Source organism: Arachis ipaensis, chromosome B02 (genome assembly GCF_000816755.2).
Source record: "Arachis ipaensis cultivar K30076 chromosome B02, Araip1.1, whole genome shotgun sequence".
NCBI lineage: Eukaryota > Viridiplantae > Streptophyta > Magnoliopsida > Fabales > Fabaceae > Arachis > Arachis ipaensis.
This window is the reverse complement of record NC_029786.2, coordinates 71,990,642-72,001,233: the sequence shown is the minus strand read 5'-3', so window position 1 is coordinate 72,001,233 and position 10,592 is coordinate 71,990,642.

Below are 10,592 nucleotides of genomic sequence, written 5' to 3'. Positions count from 1 at the left end.
AATTTGATTCCTCAAGTCCTAGTCAACTCCTAAGGAAAGACTAGCTTTAGAGGGGTCCAAATCAACCAGCAACTTTCAATTATCAATCATCAAAGGAGTTTGATAACTCAAGAGTTTCTAATTACTCAACCAAAGCCAAGAACATAAAAATCTAACTTAAAACTCTCCCAAGCATTTTATCAAACACTTGGATGGCATAACATAAGAACATAGAAAAGTAATAGGGAATGTAAAATCTAAACAATCAATTGCAAGCATCAATGATAACAAATAAAGAAAGCACTCATAAATATGAAATACCTCAAATTGCATTAAATGGGAAAATCAAATCTAACATGAAAAGTTCATAAATTCAATTGGAAAGATAAATAAACTAGAATGCTAAGACAATTAAAAGTAGAAGAGAAACTAAATTAAAGGAATATTGAACCTGGAATTGAGAAGAAATAAACCTAAAACTAAGAGAAATCCTAAAACCTAGAGAGAAGAGAGAGAAACAATCAATTGCAAGCATCAATGATAACAAATAAAGAAAGCACTCATAAATATGAAATACCTCAAATTGCATTAAATGGGAAAATCAAATCTAACATGAAAAGTTCATAAATTCAATTGGAAAGATAAATAAACTAGAATGCTAAGACAATTAAAAGTAGAAGAGAAACTAAATTAAAGGAATATTGAACCTGGAATTGAGAAGAAATAAACCTAAAACTAAGAGAAATCCTAAAACCTAGAGAGAAGAGAGAGCCTCTCTCTCTAGAAACTACATCCAAAACCTAACTAATGTGAATGAATTTTCTCCTTTTGTGTTTCCCCCATTCTGCAGCTTCTATTCTATGTTTTTCGGGCTTGGAACTGGGCCAAAAGGAGCGCAGAAATCGCCCCCAGTACTTTCTGCAACTTTCTGCACGTGGCGCATGTCTCGCGTACGCGTAGGTCACGCGTGCGTGTCGTTTGGCGAAATTCCTTGTCACGCATACGCGTCGGTCACGCGTACGCGTCACTCGTCTTCTGCGCTAGGCATGCGTGCGCGTCGCCCATGCGTGCGCGTCGCTGTCAGCTTCTCAAAACTTCATTTTCTCGCGTTCCTTCCACTTTTGCATGTTTCCTGTCTATCCTCTAAGCCATTCCTGCCCTATATAGCCTGAAAACACTTAACACACAGATCACGACATCAAATAGTAATAAAGGATAATTAAAATTGACAGTTTAAAGGCCTAGGAAACATGTTTTCAACTATATCACAAAATCAGGAAGGAATTGTAAAACCATGCAAATTATATGAATAAGTGAGTAAAGAATTGATAAAAACTACTCAATTGAGCACAACATAAACCATAAAATAGTGGTTTATCATAAGGCAATCCCCAAGTAAAACTCCAATAACAACATAAGAATACATGAAAAAGAAAAGAAAAAGAAACCATGGATAATGAAACTAAAAGAAAAATAAAGAAGAAAGAAACATAAATTAAAGTAATAATGAAAGAGTAAAAGGGGAAGAAGAAAAGAAACCTGATGAAGAAAATGAAGAAGGAAGGAAGAAGGTAATAGAAAGTAAGAAAGAATAAGGAAGAAGAGAGAAAGAAAAAGAAAGAAATAATTAGGATTGAAAAGAATTAAGATTAGAGGAGGGTGATTTAAAATCTAGCGCTGAGGTGGTTTAATTGGGCGTCGCATGCGACGCGTACGCGTAAGGCACGCGTACGCGTGGATCGTGTGAATTTCAAGCGACGCGTACGCGTGATGTTGGTTGTGCGAATAGCGCGAGGTCAGCCCCGCGCACGCACAACTCTCTGTTCAGATACGCACGAGAGCCAAAATTGCATATGACGCGTGCGCGTCAGGGACGCGTACGCGTGGACGGCCAGGATGGGAAAACGATGCACACGCGTCAGGGACGCGTACGCGTGATGGGGCTTGTGCTCCCAGCACCGTTCCAGCCCCATACCATCATAACTTTCTGGCCAAACACCTTTTACGCCGATTTTACATGGTCATGCGTGCGCGTCAAGGACACGTCCGCGTGATGGGCTGAAATCGCAAACGACGCGTACGCGTGGACTTGCTTGTGCGCAAGGCACATGTCCAGCACCACTCCAGCCTAACTTTCTGTTCAATTCATTTATTTCACGCAGGCACATATGACGCGTACGCGTCAGCGACGCCTGCGCGTCGTGTGCGTGTTTTCTTTTTTATATGCAGAATGCAAAAATACAGAATGCAGATGATAATGCAGAAATTATGAATGAACACTAATAAAAATAAAATAAAATAAGACTAAGAATAAAGAGGAACGATTATACCATGGTGGGTTGTCTTTCACCTAGCACTTTGCTTTTACGTCCTTAAGTTGGACATTTGGTGAGCTCCTTATCATGGTGGCTTGTGCTTGAACTCGTCCAGGAATCTCCACCAATGTTTGCAATTCCAATAGCCTCTGGGATCCCAAACTAGGCGTATAAAGCCTTCAAGCAAGTCAAAGCAAGTGACAAGGCCCCAAGAGTGCTGATTGTTGGAATGAATTCCGGGGTCCCAAACCTTGCTTTTGCACCCGTCTTCTTGTTGATCATCATTTTTCCACTTGGGTGGTGAGCAATTGGAATTCTCACTGAGACATCCAAATGACTTCCTAGACCCATTCAATCGAGCTCTACACCAATCCTTGCACCTCAACTTAGAGCGTGCAACCATATTGAACCTTGCAGGACGACTCCTACCACTAACCATCTCCCTCGTACTCTTAAAGCCACAAAGAGCTCTAAGTTGACCATCTATCTCAAGTAAACCATATTTAAGTGGAATGAGAAAGCAGAGGGATATAAATTTTACCCACTTGAATGTTGTATTGGATGGTAATGGCCTTGGGGGAGAGGTCTCCAACAGCTTTGGCAAGGTGAATTCAAGCGCCATTCCCTTGTGCTCTTCCTTGACAACTTCCATCTCCTTGCAAACCTTGTCAACTTCAACTGCGCCCTGATCAAAATCTTCTAATTCTTCCCCATCACTCAAGTCATAAGTTGAAGTTGAGAAAAGTCTACCTCCACGTCATCTTCATATTCACTTGAAGAAAGTTCTTCAAACTCAAGGGGTTCAATTGCGGATGCAAGTTCATCATTAGGAGGGCTTGATTCATGATCATCATCACCAAGGGACTCTGCTACTCGATCTATTCTGTCCAATTCTTCATAAGTAACATGCATTGGAGGTCGTGCACTATCCTCCTCAACATCAAATTCAAACTTCTTGGTGGAATTCTCTAGGACTCTCGATTCCCATGGAGGTTCAGCATCTCCTAGGACTTCAGCGACTTCTTCTTCTTCGATAATTACGGCTTCCTCCAATTATTCTAATACAAAATCAAACTCCTCCTTAATGTTTTCCCTCACCAGTTCTTCAGCTACTCCTTCATCTTCACGGATCTCTACTTTCACATTTTGGGCCTCCTCGTGCTTCTTTTGAAGTATTTATGCATCCACACGGGACATAAGAGTTTGGAGAGTAGAGGTGAGACCAGTGAAAGCAGAGGTAAGTGTGGTTTGAAGCTCTAATTGCCTTTGGTGAATAACATTAAGGATGTTGTCATCCAGTGGAGGTTGGGGTGGATAGGAGGGTTCATTATTTTGGAGAAAGGGTTCATAATAGGAGGGTGGTTCATTGTGATAGGGATATGGAGGTGGTGGTTCTTGGTAATAATTGGGTTGGAATTGTGGTGGTTCTATGTATGGTTCATTTGGCTCATATGGTGGTTGGTTAGGTGGATATGAACTGGGGTCATATGGAGGCGAATGGTAAAAAGGAGCTTGTGAGTAGGGTGGTTCAAAGTTATGGTGAGGAGGTGGCTCATAAGCATATGTGGTGCGCAGAAATCGTGACGGTTCATTCCTTGGTAACGGCGCTAAAAACTTAATACGCACGTTCATAATCTTAGTTCTTTGTCACAACTTCGCACAACTAACCAGCAAGTGCACTGGGTCGTCCAAGTAATAAACCTTACGTGAGTAAGGGTCGATCCCACGGAGATTGTCGGCTTGAAGCAAGCTATGGTCACCTTGTAAATCTCAGTCAGGTGGATTCAATTGATTATGGAGATTTAATAATTAAAAGATAAATAAAACATAAATTAAAGATAGAGATACTTATGTAATTCATTGGTGAGAATTTCAGATAAGCGTATGAAGAAGCTTGTTCCTCCTAAACCTCTGCTTTCCTATTGTCTTCATCCAATCATTCATACTCCTTTCTATGGCAAGCTGTATGTTAGACATCATCGTTGTCAATGGCTACATCCTGTCCTCTCAGTAAAAATGGTCCAATGCGCTGTCACTGAATGGCTAATCATCTGTCGGTTCTCGATCATACTGGAATAGGATCCATTGATCCTTTTGCGTCTGTCACTACGCCCAGCACTCGCGAGTTTGAAGCTCGTCGCAGCCATCCCTTCCCAGATCCTACTCGAAATACCACAGACAAGGTTTAGACTTTCCGGATCTCAAGAATGGCCGTCCATGGATTCTAACTTATACCACGAAGACTCTGATTAAGAAATCCCAGAGATATTCATTCAATCTAAGGTAGAACTGAAGTGGTTGTCAGGCACGCGTTCATAGGTTGGGAATGATGACGACTGTCACGATCATCGCATTCATATTGAAGTGCGAATGAATATCTTAGAATTGGAATAAGCTTGAATTGAATAGAAAAATGATAGTACTTTGTATTAATTCATGAGGAACAGCAGAGCTCCACACCTTAATCTATGGTGTGTAGAAACTTTACCGTTGAAAATACATAAGTGATAATGGAGTTCATTGGTCTCGGCTCCAGAGGGGAACCGGAGCAACCAAGACCTAATTTGATCTGAAGATGTAAATACAATAGTAAAAAGTCCTACTTATACTAAACTAGTTACTAGGATTTACAGAAATGAGTAAATGATGCAGAAATCCACTTCTGGGGCCCACTTGGTGTGTGCATGGGCTGAGCATTAAGCTTTACACGTGTAGAGGCTTCTTTTGGAGTTGAACACCAGTTTGTAACCTGTTTCTGGTGTTTAACTCCACTTTGCAACCTGTTTCTGGCATTTAACTCCATAATGCAGCATGGAACTGGCGTTGAACGCCAATTTGCGTCATCTAAACTCGAGAAAAGTATGGACTATTATATATTGCTGGAAAGCCCTGGATGTATACTTTCCAATGCAATTGAGAGAGTACCATTTGGAGTTCTGTAGCTCCAGAAAAGCCACTTTGAGTGCAGGGAGGTCAGAATCCAACAACATCTGCAGTCCTTCTTCAACCTCTGAATCTGATTTTTGCTCAAGTCCCTCAATTTCAGCCAAAAATTATTTGAAATCACAAAAAAACACACAAACTCATAGTAAAGTCCAGAAATGTGAATTTTATTCAAAAACTAATAAAAATATACTAAAAACTAACTAAATCATACTAAAAACTATGTAAAAACAGTGCCAAAAAGCGTATAAATTGTCCGCTCATCATAACACCAAACATAAATTGTTGCTTGTCCCCAAACATCTGAAATTCAAATAGGATAAAAAGAAGAGAATATACTATAAATTCCAAAATATCAATGAAACTTAGCTCCAATCAGATGAGCGGGACTTGTAGCTTTTTGCCTCTTGAATAGTTTTGGCATCTCACTTTATCTATTGAAGTTCAGAATGATTGGCATCTATAGGAACTTAGAATTTAGATAGTGTTATTGATTCTCCTAGTTCAGTATGTTGATTCTTGAACACAGCTACTTTATGAGTCTTGGCCGTGGCCCTAAGCACTTTGTTTTCCAGTATTACCACCGGATACATAAATGCCACAGACTTAAGGGCTATGGCTTGTTCTGCTTGCTTTTTCTTTTTCTCTTTTTTTTTTCGCCATTTTTCTTGTCTCTTTTTTTTTTAATTTTTCGCAAGCTCTTCTCTATTCACTGCTTTTTCTTGCTTCAAGAATCATTTTTATGATTTTTCAGATCATCAAATAACATTTCTCTTTTTTCCTTATTCTTCAAGAGCCAACATATTTAACATTATAAACAACAAATTCAAAAGACATATTCACTGTTCAAGCATTCATTCAGAAAACAAAAAGTATTGTCACCACATCAAAATAATTAAACCAGTTTCAAGGATGAATTCGAAACCCTGTACTTCTTGTTCTTTTGTAATTAAAACAGTTTTCATTTAAGAGAGGTGATGGATTCATAGGACATTCACAACTTTAAGGCATAGACACTTATACACTAGTGATCATATAGTAAAGACACAAACATAAATAAAACATAAAGCTCAAAAAATCGAAAAACAGTAAAATAAATAGACAAGGAGATTAAGAAATGAGTCCACCTTAGTGAGGGTGGCGTCTTCCTCTTCTTGAAGAACCAATGGTGCTTTTGAGCTCTTCTATGTCTCTTCCTTGCCTTTGTTGCTCCTCCCTCATAGCTCTTTGATCTTCTCTTATTTCATGAAGGATGATGGAGTGCTCTTGATGCTCCACCCTTAGTTGTCCCATGTTGGAACTTAATTCTCCTAGGGAGGTGTTGATTTGCTCCCAATAGTTTTGTGGAGGGAAGTGCATCCCTTGAGGCATCTCAGGAATTTCATGGTGAGGAATTTCCTCATGTTCTTGTTGAGGTCCATAAGTGGACTCTCTTGTTTGCTCCATCCTTTTCTTAGTGATGAGCTTTTGAGATGAATCTCTCCATCTTCCATGACTCAGAGGTGGAAGCTTTTTCCTTCCCTTTCCTCTTTCTAGATGTTTCTCTGGCCTTAGGTGTCATAAATGGTTATGGAAAAATAAAAAGCAATGCTTTTACCACACCAAACTTAAAAGGTTTGCTCGTCTCCGAGCAAAAAAAGAAAGGAAGTAGTAGAAGAAGAAGAAAATGGAGGAGATGGAGGTGTGTGAATGGTTCGGCCACTGGGGGTTTAAGGTGGTTATGATGTTTGAAAAGGAATGAGTGATGGTTTGAATTTGAGTGGGTGGGTGTAAGTGGGTGTATGATGGTTTTGGAGAGGAATTGGAGGTGATTGGTGGAGGTTATTTTGGGAAAGAATGTTGTGGAAAGGTGTGAAGAGGAGAGAAGAAGAGGTGGGGATCCTGTGGGGTCCACAGATCAAGTGGGGTCAAGGACTTAACATCTCTGCTCCAATTAGGCGTGTAAAATGCCCTTGCTGTGCAATCCTGGCGTTTAACGCCAGACTACTGCTTGTTTCTGGCATTAAATGCCCAAATGTAGCCTGTTTCTGGCGTTTAACGCCAGGCAGATGCTTGTTTCTGGCGTTAAACGCCAACTTGGTGTTTGTTTCTGGCGTTAAACGCCAGACAGATGCTTGTTTCTGGCGTTTAACGCCAGACTGCACTTCCTCCAAGGTGTGCTGTTTTTCCTTCTATTTTCATTCTGTTTTTGATTTTTCAGTAGTTTTTGTGACTTCACATGATCATCAACCTAAAGAAAACATAAAATAACAATAGAAAATAAATATAATTAGATAACATTGGGTTGCTTCGCAACAAGTGCTTCTTTAATGTCAATGGCTTGACAGTGAGCTCTCATGGAGCCTCACAGATGTTCAGAGCATTGTTGGAACCTCCCAACACCAAACTTAAAGTTTGAATGTGGGGGTTCAACACCAAACTTAGAGTTTGGTTGTGGCCTCCCAACACCAAACTTAGAGTTTGGTTGTGGCCTCCCAACACCAAACTTAGAATTTGACTGTGGGGGCTTTGGTTGACTGTGCAGTGAGAGAAGCTTTTCATGCTTCCTCTCCATGGTTTCAGAGGGAGATCCTTGAGTCTTAAACACAAGGTTGTCCTCATTCAGTTGAAGGACCAACTCTCCTCTGTCCACATCAATAACAGCTCTTGCTATGGCTAGGAAGGGTCTTCCAAGGATGATGGATTCATCCTCATCCTTCCCAGTGTCTAGGATTATGAAATCAACAGGGACGTAATGGCTTTCAACCTTTACTAACACGTCCTCTACTTGTCCATAAGCCTATTTTCTTGAGTTGTCTACCATCTCTAATGAGATTCTGGCAGCTTGCACCTCAAAGATCCCAAGTTTCTCCATTACAGAGAGTGGCATTAAGTTTATTCCTGACCCCAGGTCACACAGAGCCTTCTCAAAGGTCATGGTGCCTATGGTACAGGGTATTAAGAATTTACCAGGATCTTTTTTCTTTTGAGGTAATTTCTGCCTATCCAATGCATTCAGTTCATTAGTGAGCAAGGGAGGTTCATCTTCCCAAGTCCCATTACCAAATAATTTGGCATTCAGCTTCATGATTGCACCAAGGTATTTAGCAACTTGCTCTTCAGTAATGTCTTCATCCTCTTCAGAGGATGAATACTCATCAGAGCTCATGAAGGGCAGAAAGAGGTTCAATAGAATCTCTATGGTCTCTAATTGAGCCTCAGATTCCTTTGGTTCCTCAAAAGGAAACTCCTTATTGGTCACTAGACGTCCCAGGAGGTCTTCCTCACTAGGATTCACGTCCTCCTCCTCCCTTGTAGGTTCGGTCATGATGGTTAAATCAATGGCCTTGCACTCTCTCTTTGAATTTTCTTCTGTATTGCTTGGGAGAGTACTAGGTGGAATTTCAGTGACTCTTTTACTCAGCTGGCCCACTTGTGCCTCCAAATTCCTAATGGAGGACCTTGTTTCATTCATGAAACTCACAGTGGCCTTAGATAGATCAGAGACTATATTTGCTAAGCTAGATGGGTTCTGCTCAGAATTCTCTGTCTGTTGCTGAGTGGATGATGGAAAAGGTTTGCTATTGCTAAATCTGTTTCTTCCACCATTATTAAAGCCTTGTTGAGGCTTTTGTTGATCCTTCCATGAGAAATTTGGATGATTTCTCCATGAGGGATTATAGGTGTTTCCATAGGGTTCACCCATGTAATTCACCTCTGCTATTGCAGGGTTCTCATGATCATAAGCTTCTTCTTCAGAAGATAGCTCTATAGTACTGTTGGATGATTCCTTCAATCCATTCAGACTCTGAGAGATCATATTGACTTGTTGAGTCAATATTTTGTTCTGAGCCAATATGGCATTCAGAGTATCAATTTCAAGAACTCCCATCCTCTGAGGCGTCCCATTACTCACAGGATTCCTTTCAGAAGTGTACATGAACTGGTTATTTGTAGCCATGTCAATGAGTTCCTGAGCTTCTGCAGGCGTTTTCTTTAGGTGAATGGATCCACCTGCAGAATGGTCCAATGACATCTTTGATAATTTAGACAGACCATCATAGAATATATCCAGGATGGTCCATTCTGAAAGCATGTCAGAAGGACACTTTTTGGTCAGTTCCTTGTATCTCTCCCAAGATTCATAGAGGGATTCACCTTCTTTTTGTCTGAAGGTTTGAACATCCACTCTAAGCTTACTGAGCTTTTGAGGAGGAAAAAACTTGGCTAAGAAAGCCGTGACCAGCTTATCCCAAGAGTTCAGGCTATCCTTAGGTTGAGAGTCCAACCATTTTGTAGCTCTATCTCTTACAGCAAACGGGAAAAGCATAAGCCTGTAGACCTCGGGATCAACCCCATTGGTCTTAACAGTATCACAGATCTGCAAGAATTCAGTTAAGAACTGAAAAGGATCTTCGGATGGAAGTCCATGAAACTTGCAATTCTGTTGTATCAGAGAAACTAATTGAGGTTTCAGCTCAAAATTGTTTGCTCCAATGGCAGGGATTGAGATGCTTCTTCCATGTAAATTGGAATTTAGTGCAGTAAAGTCACCAAGCATCTTCCTTGCATTGTTATTATTTTCGGCCATGTCTCCTTCTTTTTCGAAAATTTCTGTCAGATTTTCTCCAGAGAGTTGTGCTTTAGCTTCTCTTAGCTTCCTCTTCAGAGTCCTTTCAGGTTCGGGATCAGCTTCAACAAGAATGTTCTTATCCTTGTTCCTGCTCATATAAAAAAGAAGAAAACAGAAAAGAAAATATGGAATCCTCTATGTCACAGTATAGAGATTCCTTTACGTGAGTAGAAGAAGATAAGAATAGAAGAAGGAAATGATGAGAATCCAAACACAAAGGTGAGGAGTGGGTTTGAATTCTTAGATGAAGAGGAGTCTTAGTAAATAAATAAATAATTAGAAGGAGATGAGGGAGAAGAATTTTTGAAAATTAAACAAATTAAAATAAAAATATTTTATTTTTAATTTAAAATTAAAGTGAAAGTTCAAAAATTTTAAAAAAAAAGAAAAATTAAATTAAATTAAATTAAATTAAAGTTTAAAACAATTAGTTAATTAAAGAGGAATTTCGAAAAAGAGGGAAGGGAATTTCGAAAATTAGAAAGAGAGAGTTAGGTAGTTTTGAAAAGGATATGATTGGAATAGTAAACTTTTAAAACCACTCAAAAAGTCAAGTAGTTAATTGAAAAAGATTTGAAAATCAATTTTTTTGAAAAGATAAGAAGTTAGAAAAGAAGTTAGAAAAGATTTTGAAATTGATTTTGAAAAGATGTGATTGAAACTTATTTTGAAAAAGATTTGAAAAAGAGATTTAAAAAGATTTGATTTTGAAATCAAAGTTGATTACTTGACTAACAAGAAAC